Source organism: Macrobrachium rosenbergii, chromosome 25, assembly GCF_040412425.1.
Source record: "Macrobrachium rosenbergii isolate ZJJX-2024 chromosome 25, ASM4041242v1, whole genome shotgun sequence".
NCBI classification, from domain to species: domain Eukaryota; kingdom Metazoa; phylum Arthropoda; class Malacostraca; order Decapoda; family Palaemonidae; genus Macrobrachium; species Macrobrachium rosenbergii.
The window spans coordinates 22,196,544-22,208,300 of NC_089765.1; the positions used below are offsets into that span (position 1 = coordinate 22,196,544).

An 11,757-nucleotide genomic window follows, 5' to 3' on the forward strand; every position below is an offset into this window, starting at 1 on the left:
ATATATATATATATATATATATATATATATATATATATATATATATATATATATATATATATATATATATACACACATATATATATATATACAGTCTAATTTATATAAAAATATATACTTAAAACTGGTCTATATATATGAACATATATAAATTTATGATACAATAAATATACTAACAGTAAACATGAAATTTTTCATAAATCCTGAGAATATTATAATAAACTTACTATTTTTTTTATTGTGTACTAGTGACTATTTAGTAAATTCTGGGCAAGAAAAGCACTCATGTAGAGATATATATAGACTTATATATATATATATATATATATATATATATATACGAGTATATATATATATATATATATATATATATATATATATATATATATATATATATATATATATATATATATATATATATATATATATATATATATATATATATCTATATATCTAAAACAAATAATATATATTTATATATATATATATATATATATATATATATTTAGACAAAACAAATAACATATTTTCCGCATTATAACCTCCAACAAGATATATTTTCCTATATTTTTTTTCTATTTACTAACAATTTTTCTTTTGTATAAAACCTTCCTCTCTGATTATGAGAATATAAAACAGTTTTTCCAATACTACAACTTACAGCAAACGCAACGCACAGGGTAAATTCCCCCTTTCCCTATCTTTTCGCCTTAGGCATTATTGGATATTGGAAAATGTCCCGGCATTTTGTTTTATTTATAACCCAAGGATTTTCATAGAGTGGATATCCCTTTGCGTAAGACACAAAAGTTTTCTTTTTTCTCGTATAGATTTCAGCTTTATAAACATGATTTTTTTTTCCCAAACTCACTTGTAATACTAAAGATTAAGGGATGAATTGCTAGCACAGAATACTCTGAAAAAGGTTCTTGAACGTAAATATATGACAAGTAGGAGGAACTTGAGCAGCACAGGCGAATAGAATGAGCAAATAAGATGAAACATGATTCATTATTTAAACTTGGTAGTGCTGGCATTGACGAATATTTTTTTCTTCGTTTTACTTGACTACCAAGCACGCAATTTTCGCTTCCCACCGCTAGCAATAATCTATAGTTATGAATCTAATAATAATTATTAGTTTTTTGCGATAATGTTTAAATCTGATCCCCGATACATGCACTAAAATTGGTTTATCATAATTTTTTGCTGCAAAATCCCAACGGTATTTTTGTATTGTTACAATACGTGGTTTCCAAATATTGTATGGCAATGATATAAAATTCGCGCAAAACGAAAAACTCAAAATTTTCTTGCATTTTTCAAAGAGGAATAACAAAAAAACTCTTAAAATATGGTCACAGTTAATAAACAAAAATAAACATTAAAAAAAACTAGTGATAGTGTTGATAATCCTAACAAACATGAGGACAATGATTTATGATGAAAAGCATTGTGATTAATGCTAAATAAGTCCAAAGAAATGAATATTTTTGCACAGTTATTAAACATCAGAAAACACTGAATATGCAAATAATAATCATAACCAACCCATGATAATATTTAATAAGGAATGTAATGGTAATCATTTCAAAATACTAAAAAAACAATAATTCAAAAATGTAAGAAAAACATTGTCGATCCTAATTAATGAACATCATTAAAGATTATGCTAATAATGATCCTAACAATCTTGTGAAAAATTATTAATGACGAATATTCTGGTGACTAATCCATAAAAATACCAATTAATGGATGACAGGGCATGAAAAAAATGTTTAATTTCAAAAAATAGTTGTACTCACCAATATGTTTAGACTAATCCATAAAAATACCAATTAATGGATGACAGGGCATGAAAAAAATGTTTAATTTCAAAAAATAGTTGTACTCACCAATATGTTTAGACTAATCCATAAAAATACCAATTAATGGATGACCATTGTTGTACCTATGTTTATAAGTAATCTTGGTAATTATTTTTTTTCTTGAGTAGCCACTTGTATTAATTAATAGGTAGTTAGTGGCTGTCAAAATGGAGTTAGATGGCGGCCGGCAAGGTTGAAAAACTATGCCATGATTTCCGAATGAAATGTTGTTGTAATACTTTACAAAACACCAAGACAACAGCAGGTAGGCTGACATCTATATAATCAAGATCGTTTTATTATAGTGCCCTGGTGCTGAGGCGAGACTCCAAACATTCGGGATGTGTTTACGTGTGTAGAGGCTGGCACAACCTGGCACTGTTTGTGTGCACGGACGACCTGTCACATTCCTTGTGCTGGGGTTATTTTCCCTCAGACCCTTTGTTGTTTTTCATCTCACAGACAAATTTTCCACAGCAACTTGGTTCTTCGTAGTGGTTGTTGCATGAATGGAGAGGAAGGTAGCCTTGTAGATTGTTATTTCTTTGTGCTTGAAGACAACACAGTAGCTCATTGTCCACTTCTTGCTTCCTTCAGCTTTAGTTCACTTCCTCGCGATAGGTTCCCTGTGAATACTTCTTAGGAGATGTGGTGCCTGCAAGTTGTAGGCCCTCGTTTACGATTATACCGTAGAGATCATATTAATCACTTCATCTCACACTCTGGAAAAAACACTCGTTTTTGCAGTTGCAAGGGAGACCGTCTGTCTCGGCTAGAACAGTATTCTTGGTACCAGTCTTCTTAGCAAAGCTTTGGTAGGACAGGCAAAGGCTCACTTGCCTTTTAGCAAAATCAGCAGCCCCTATTTCTGGTTTAATAACCCTCTTTGCTTCCCTTTTCCTACTGTACGAGATATTCAGCTACATAAATAGATGGCTCCACATGTCTGAAACCAGTGATGTTGGTAGAACTGGCACTGGCTTTGGCTTCAAAACTGATATGGTAACACACTCACCCATGGGTATGGGGCTGCTATTGGCACAAGGGGATGGTCATCACATTATACACATCACTATCACTGTGGTAGGTATGCTCCCACTCACCATTTTTGTGTCACTGTCACTACCATCGTAATAATAATGAGATCCTTTTCTGTATCTTCTTACACTACTTGCCTTCCCATTATCTTTTCTCTTTCCATTTTCGTTAATGTAACTAATTTACTATTTACCCTCACCTACTATGACACCGTCTTGGTCAGCAACAACACTATCATCAAGATCTGCTGCTGGAAACGGTCCAACTTTATCACCATCACCACCTGAAAACGAATCATCCAAAATAGTTTTAATTTACCACACTATCAGGGCTGGCCGGCCACATCGAGCACTTCCGCAGAATCTACGTTGTCTGAACTACTTACAGAGTTAATATTATCGCTCGGTGATTAATAAAACCGCCGAAAACAACGATAAAGTTGTTTATTTACTTCGAAATCACGTACGTTCAGAGAACACTGAATATTCCGAGCGCTGATTGGCTGGCCAGCCGCTCGGAGTATAGTATTAGTCTTATCGACAGGCATCCTTTATAACGGCTCACCAGAAACACGGTGAGTAGATTGGCTGCCTGTTCGAATGGGGCTTAGTATAGTCCCCGATAACAGACCTCCACAGAAAACGGTGCGCAGTCGCTTTAGTTAGGCTAAATAAGTTTTTCAATTAGAACGGATTTCCGACCATATTGGAGACGGTGCGCAGCATATTCTTTATGCCCTATGTTTTTCAAATGTTTGTCAGACATTTGCTTTACTCCTTCCATATTAATCATGAAAAATTATTACAAAACCTGATTTATAATGAAATATTCTGTAAAAGTACATCTAAAACCATCTGAGAAAACAATTTAAAATGCAAAGCTAGTTTGTTCATTTATGGCTACCTATTTGTGCTAACGAGCATACGACTTCAAATACGTACTTTCTGTCTACATGAGAATGCTGTAAGAATTAAGTACGAGAGACGTACTAGAGATTATCCTTAACTAAGCAGACCAGAAACGGTCGACATTTACTGCAAGAAAGTTAATTTTGTAGGCTGGCTTGATGACAGCGATGAGTTCATTAGGCCTATGTTACATAAGATTACCCCTAGACTATGGTGAACGGGAAACAACCACCTCTAAATTACATTCTTGTCTCCCGCATTCACTTACATTACTTTGAACACGACGTAGAATGGAAAAGTTTATTTAATCAAATGGAAAAAAAAAGGAGTGGGTATTTGAATGCCATCATCAGAAATTTATTACTTTTAACTTTATATAAAAACAGTACTTAACTCCGCTTATGGAAGGGATGACTTGTTAAATCATATTAACAATCACTACTGCTAGAATGAAATTTACGTAAACTGTACTTATCTATTGATTCACATTGCTTTCCATCCATTAATAAGGGTATTTTAGATAGAAAAAAATAGCAGCTTTTAATATTTTATATTCAACAACACAATGAAAAGGGGGGGTTTTATTCCCTGAATAAATATTGGAATTTTAAGAGGAAATGAAATTAACATCTTTTGCCTGTTTTGTTTTAAACGAAGGAGTTGTATTCCCTGAATAAATATGGGGGTATAAATTAAAAATTTTTCTAATATTTAATTTTGAACAACACAAGCTTAAACTAAAGAGTTTTATTCCCTGAATAAATATGGGGTATATTAAGAGGAAACAATTAACATTTTTCCCAATAACAACACAAGCTTAAACTAAAGTTTTATTCCTGAATAAATTGGGATAACAGGAAAAATTAAATTTTTCCCAATATTTAATTAAACTGAAGAAATTAAAGAGTTTTTATTCCCTGAATAAATATGGGGTATATTAAGGGGGAAACAATTAACATTTTTCCCAATATTTAATTTGAACAACACAAGCTTAAACTAAAGTTTTATTCCCTGAATAAATATGGGGATACATTAAGAGGGGAAAAATTAACATTTTTCCCAATATTTAATTTTGAACAACACGAGCTTAAACTAAAGAGTTTTATTCCCTGAATAAATATGGAGTACATTAAGAATGGAAAAATTAACATTTTTCCCAATATTTAATTTGAACATCACAAGCTTAAACTAAAGAGTTTTATTCGCTGTATAAATATGGAGTACATTAAGGGGGGAAAAATTAACATTTTTGCCAATATTTAATTTTGAACAACACGAGCTTAAACTAAAGAGTTGTATTCCTTTAACAAAAATGGAGAATTTTAAGAGGAAAAGAAAATTAACATGTTCCCAGAATTTAATTTCAACAACGCAGACTTAAAAGAAAGAGTTAGAACGTCCGCGAAATTCGTATCTGAAGGAAACCCAGTATCATAAAATCCTGGAGAGAGAGAGAGAGAGAGAGAGAGAGAGAGAGAGAGAGAGAGAGAGAGAGAGAGAGAGAGAGAGAGAGAGAGAGCATCTGGCAACATGAGAGCAGATAATAACACTTTGATCGTGGAGACTGCTAATGCTTTTATGGAATCCTTGCCGAAACGATTATTATAGCTTAGAATTGTGTTGTAAAGTCGCAATCCATTCCTTCAGGGGAAGGGGGTACCACCACCCAAGCATCTCGGAGGAATCACATGAACCAATATCTCGCCAGCGGGAGAACACTTTTCCGTCATCACGACGACGTAATATTATTTCATCCATTTTCATTTAACGTAATAGCAATTAAGCATACGTCGCATTTGCCGTAATGCTACGCGGCCGCAGGAAATAAATGATTATGAATCCCTGGCGGCGATATTACTTGGGCGGTGGTGGAATCACAATTTCGTGCATCTGGCCTACCGGAATTGTAATAGAAGGTTTTGATTGTTCGTGGAATTTTACGCTGATAGGAATTATATATAAATGTGTGTGTACACACACACACACACACACACACACACACACACACACACACACACACACATATATATATATATATATATATATATATATATATATATATATATATATATATATATATATATATATATATATATATATATATATATATATTAGACAGCTCAGATGCTTTTAGTTATTAATTTAACTTCAACAAGGACAAAAGTTCAATTTGAAGGACCTACAATTCCATTCGTAACACTGGGGGAACTGGTAAATGCTAGATCCAGTCAGTTACTAAACTTCCGCGTGGCTCAATATAACTTGCTTATCCAAAATTCATAAGTGAGTTGAAAGTTTGATCATATGACATTCAATAGAAGGAGACCTTCAACCAGGCGTATATTTCGTCACTTAAAACATCCTGCAATTCTTTTCTCGTGGCCAATCGTCATTCGTTGAATATTAACCACTAGAGGATGCAGAAAAATTTCATGGGGGGCGGGGCACCAATTTTCATATTATACATACAAACATACATACACACACATATATATACATATATTATATATATATATATATATATATATATATATATATATACATATATGTATGTATGTATGTATGTATATGTATGTATGTATGTACGTATGTACGTATGTATATATACTATATAATTGTTATTATTATTTTTTCTCAAAATTTTATTATTTCTATAATAGTTTTTTTTATTTTTATATTTCTCATTTATGTTATTATTATCTAAATCTTCAATATTAATATTTTGTCATTATTTTTCATGTGGGGTGGGGGTCCACGTGCCCAGGTGCCCGCCCCCCCCTCCCCTGGATCCGTTAATGATATTAAACCAAGTATGTCGTGAGATGTTACTGTTGTTTACTTTCCCTCGAAACATTGTACCACATTAACAAAAACATATTTCACTAGTCTCTTCAGTTTCTATATAAGATCACCAGCTATTATTATATCATACGTAAACATATACAGGTAGAAAGTGACCCACGAACTCATGAATCCGTGAATATTATCTGCACATAGAAAATAATTACGGGACATTCTCTATAGCGTGCTTGAAAGTAGAAATAATTTTCATAAGACTTCGCACGAATTGTAGTCTATCCTTCCCTTCGTAAAAGTCATGTTCATAAATTTTAGACATTAAAATAAAACAGTACTGAGGTACAAACTCTACACTAGGCTCTCAGTTGTTTTAAGAAGCTAACTTGGTATGGTTTTTAAAGCTAATATTACCATACAAAAAAAAAAAAAAAAATGGGGGCGGCCACCACATGAATCACGCAGACTCACAGTAAAAAAAACATAAAGAGCTACGAAATTTAAAATGATAATCTTTCTGGTACGTTTAACCTAAACTATATGTAGGGCCCCATCTGTTTCTCTGAAAGTGGATTAGGGGAAAGAGATAAAGTTTCGAAAACGCGAGTGAGTCTCCTTTTTAGTTTTCTGTAAAAGAAAACTATTGAGATGGTTTGGTCTGTCCGTCCGCACTTTTTCTATCCGCTCTCAGATCTTAAAAACTACTGAGGCTAGAGGGCTGCAAATTGATATGTTGATCATCCACCCTCCAATCATCAACCATGCCAAATTGCAGCCCTCTAGCCTCAGTAGTTTTTATTTTATTTAAGGTTAAAGTTAGCCATGGTCGTGCGTCTGGCACCGCAACAGCACAGGCCACTACGATCGGGTGAATTTAATGGGCCGTGGCTGAGAGTTTCATACAGTATTATGCGCTGTACAGAAAACTCGATTGCGCTGAAGAAAATTCGGCGCATCATTTACTTGTTATTTTTTATCTTGGGAATAGAAACAAGTATTCCAGGATATTGGTGTTATTTTGTTTCGAGGAACAGACAGAATGAAAGGATCAAAGACGGTGATAATTTTCCGATTTTCGGTAAATATCTTTTGGATGAGGTTGCTAGCCCCATACCCCTACACAAGGCTTATAAAAAACTTTTTAATTTACACTTTACTCCTTTGCGGCCTCTGGATTTTACACCGATAATGACTTCAAACACAACGGTAAACCTTATCCACAAGTACTTCACAATTATTATTAAATAATGAGTAACGACACTGGTTGATCTCACCACCTTTTCTCTCAAATCTCTCAGTTTTACTTCTAATATCCGTCAATATATTCTTGAATTCTCTCTACTCAGCCGGGGAGTATCAAGAGCTAATGGTAAGCCCTCCTCTATGTTATATTTTAAGCCGAATATTCTTCAGTAAGCCGTATCCTTATCGCAGGATCTGATCATTTTGAACTACATCCAATTCCCTCTTTCATACAGAGTCAGCAACCCCAATTCATATCCACAAGTTAGCTTTCTGTCAGCGTTTCGTTAGCGATAATTTCATATTCCTGGGTTTGTCTGCTCACATAAAATCAGTCGACGTAACACTTCTCAGATATTAACTCCTTTTCGAGCGGGTTAATTATAGTCATCCACCAGAAGCTTGAAGTACGTCGCTAACTGATGATAAACACCTGTGACTTACGGTGAAATAGTGTTTTAGTTTTCTCTTAAAAATAAAACTATTGTGCCGGCTTTGTCCGTCCGTCCACACTTTTTTATGTCCGCATTTTTCTGTCCACCCTCAGATCTTAAAAACTGCTGGGGCTAGAGGGCTGCAAATTGGAATGTTGATCATCCACCCACCAATCATGAAACATTCGAGATTGTAGCTCTCTAGTGTGAATAGTTTTTATTTTATTTAAGGTTAAAGTAAGCTATAATCGTGCTTCTGGCAACGATGTAGGAAAGGCCACCACCGGCCCGTGGTTAAAGTTTCATGGGTCGCGGGTCGTACAGCATTATACCGAGACCACCAAAAGATATATCTATTTCCGGTAGCCTTGATTATACGCTGTAGAGGCTGTACAGAAAACTCGATTGCGCCGAAGAAACTTCGGAGCATTTTTTACTTGTCATCAAGATTCCTCCCTTGTCACCACTTTCACTACTTTAACTCCAAATCTCGCAATTTATTCTCTTTGCCTTCATTTCCAACAATGCAATATGGTTACCAAAGAAATTCCCGAAGCGGTGAGGCAACTCATTCCTCAAATCACTTCAGTTACCCACCCCTCCCCCAACCCTATACACCTCCCTCTTCTCCCCACTTCTTACGCTTAGTCGAGTACACGCTGAGGGTCGGCTGGTCTTTGAAGGCAGCCCTGATTTTGAATTTAATTTCTCGTCTCGTAATTCTCCCCAATTAACAGACTCTGGCGGATGAGTAAGCAAAGGCCGCCGGTACTACCAACAGCCCTTTGGTTTGTCCTCAGTAGTGGGCCTTCGTCAGGGGATTGGCCGAAGGCATAGTTGATGCCGGACCTTTCTCATCTCTAACAAGACAAAATTCGAGGAGTCAATGCCACCATATTTATTGCCATTTTTATATCTTAGTTTAATCCTGGTTGTTTCCTCATTTAATAGGAATATGTATATATATATATATATATATATATATATATATATATATATATATATATATATATATATATATATACAGTGTATATACATATATACATAATATATATAAATATATATATATATATATATATATATATATATATATATATATATATATATATATATATATATATATATATATATATATATATATATATGCAGTGTATATACATAATATATATATATAAATATATATATATATATATATATATATATATATATATATATATATATATATATATACATATATATAAACACACTGTTTAACAAGCTTTACACGTCTAACGGTAGTTCGCATTGTATAACAGAGCAGAAATATTTTACGAATAAGCAACTGTTTCTCCATATATAATTTCTTTTAATTTTATATGGAATGGCATTCATTAACACTATTCTATATAAGCTAGAATAAAAAAATCTTCATAATCAATTAGTATAGTCTTCTTATGCTAGAATAATTGAACCTATTGAAAAGCATAAAAACAAAAGTATGGTCCAGCCACTGTTATGTAATGCCAATTAGTTTCACCTAATTGCCGGAGCCCTAAATACATCCATAGAAAAGATTTTTTGTCCATTCACCCATGTTTTCGTTAATGGAAAAAGAATATAACCCCAAACATTTTTCATCTTTCCTCATCTCCCGATTCCCCTTAATTAGCCAGGCCCAATAGGACCTGATGAATAGGAAATTGGGTAATTGACTCTTAAGGGGACAAATTAAATTTCCATCCGCTTCATTATGTGGAAGAGTTTAAATAATTAGCGTACTTTAGTCAGAAGAATTTTTTTTTCAACCAGTTCAGTTGTTGATCCAAACATTCGTTACTTGGTTTATAGTTGTCAACTGACTATTTGTGAGTTAGATTTAACAAGTGAAAAATGTGCCGAAGTTTCTTCTGCTCAATTGAGTTTTCTGTACAGCGTATAATGCTGTAAGAAACTCTCAGCCACGGCCCATAAAAATCTCAGTCGAAGCCCATGAAACTTTCAGCCACGGCCCGGTGGTCCTGTGTTGTTGGAACCTATAGCGGTGCTAAACGCACGATCATAACTAACTTTAACTTTAAATAAATAAAAACTACTGAGGCCAGAGGGCTGGAATTTGGCATGTTTGATGATTGAAGGGTGAATGATCAACATACCAATTTGCAGCTCTCTAGCCTCAGAAATTTTTAAAATCTGAGGGTGGACAGAAAAAGTGCGGACGGACAGACAACAAGCCATCTCAATAGTTTTCTTTTGCAGAACACTAAAAAGCCACGTTATCATTATTTGTTCCCGTTTCCTCTTAGATTAATATACCTTTTGGATAAACAAGATCGTTTTCAATACTCTTTATGCTTTCTGAAAGACTCGCATCACATCCTTATTCTGTTTTGTTTTCTACTCAATTGCATTAATTTTTATATCAGATACTGTAATATAATTAACTCGAAAAGAAGTACTTTAAATAAAAACATAGGAACACTATTACTAAGATAAATGGCTGCTATACCTGATGAATCCTTCTAAAATTCCTGTTTTCTCATAGCTTATTTTATTGATGTATTTTCATTTGAATAATAAGTACATCTCAACGTATTATGAAGTTGAAAAAAGATCTGAAATGTCATGATATAAACCTATGGTTAGGACACAGGCGGCGCAGCTTGATAAGAGCATTACCACAAAATATAAACGCACAAACCCTTCAAAAAAATTCCCCATAACGAAGAACCCGATTCACCAACAAATTTATTTTACACCTTAATCATAAAATGTTTATATCGCCGTATTTAATCTCATGATTAATTCGAAACATAAAAAGGACTGGAATGCGTTAATCAAATGCTACAATTTTACGATTGTGATAGAGAATTCCAGAGGTACTGATTGCTTTCATTTAAAAATCAGTGAAAATATTTTGGTACCGTGAATGCAAATTAGTTTCATAAGTAAGCATAACGCATGGCGTTAAAATGAGTACCCATACAAATCGCAATATATGTAAATATGATTTTTTTTCAAATCATGCCTTCACTGACAGCTCAGATAAATTAAATTTGATTTACATTTATCTCTACCAGTTTTTGCATAAAAATGAATATCTAATTATTTATCTCTGAATATATTTGTTATGTTTCTCTCGGGTTCAATGCTTCGTTGTGATTAATTCTAACAATTACTTCCCACATCCTGATTTTCGTGTTTAATTGAATCAATTTATTAAACAATCCCATGGCGGGAGGACTTCCATTTATTACCCAGAGAATTACATTTGTCAGATTAAATGTATTTCCCATTCGACTGTTAATTAGAATGGAATTCAGCGAGGTTCGAAATGAGTAATTACTCGGCTAAAATGAGTATGAAAGAGTTTATCTGCGTGTGTGTGTTTGTGTGTGTGTGTGTGAACGTAATTTTGTATGTACACGCATTCAACAGCGCAGGTAATCGCCCAGTTAGGTGAAAATGTTGGCAAGGATTGTATGATGATTAGTG

The 11,757-nt window shown here is 33.7% G+C and overlaps 1 long non-coding RNA gene across 1 annotated transcript in view; it reads right to left on the minus strand.

Moving 5' to 3' along the window:
- Positions 1–3,429, minus strand: part of LOC136852445 (uncharacterized) — a 123,221-nt gene extending 119,792 nt beyond the window's left edge. The window contains exon 1 of the long non-coding RNA XR_010857143.1: positions 1,952–3,429. This is a non-coding gene — a long non-coding RNA (uncharacterized lncRNA). The remainder of the gene's footprint in view (positions 1–1,951) is intronic.
- Between the last annotated feature and the right edge of the window lie 8,328 nt (positions 3,430–11,757).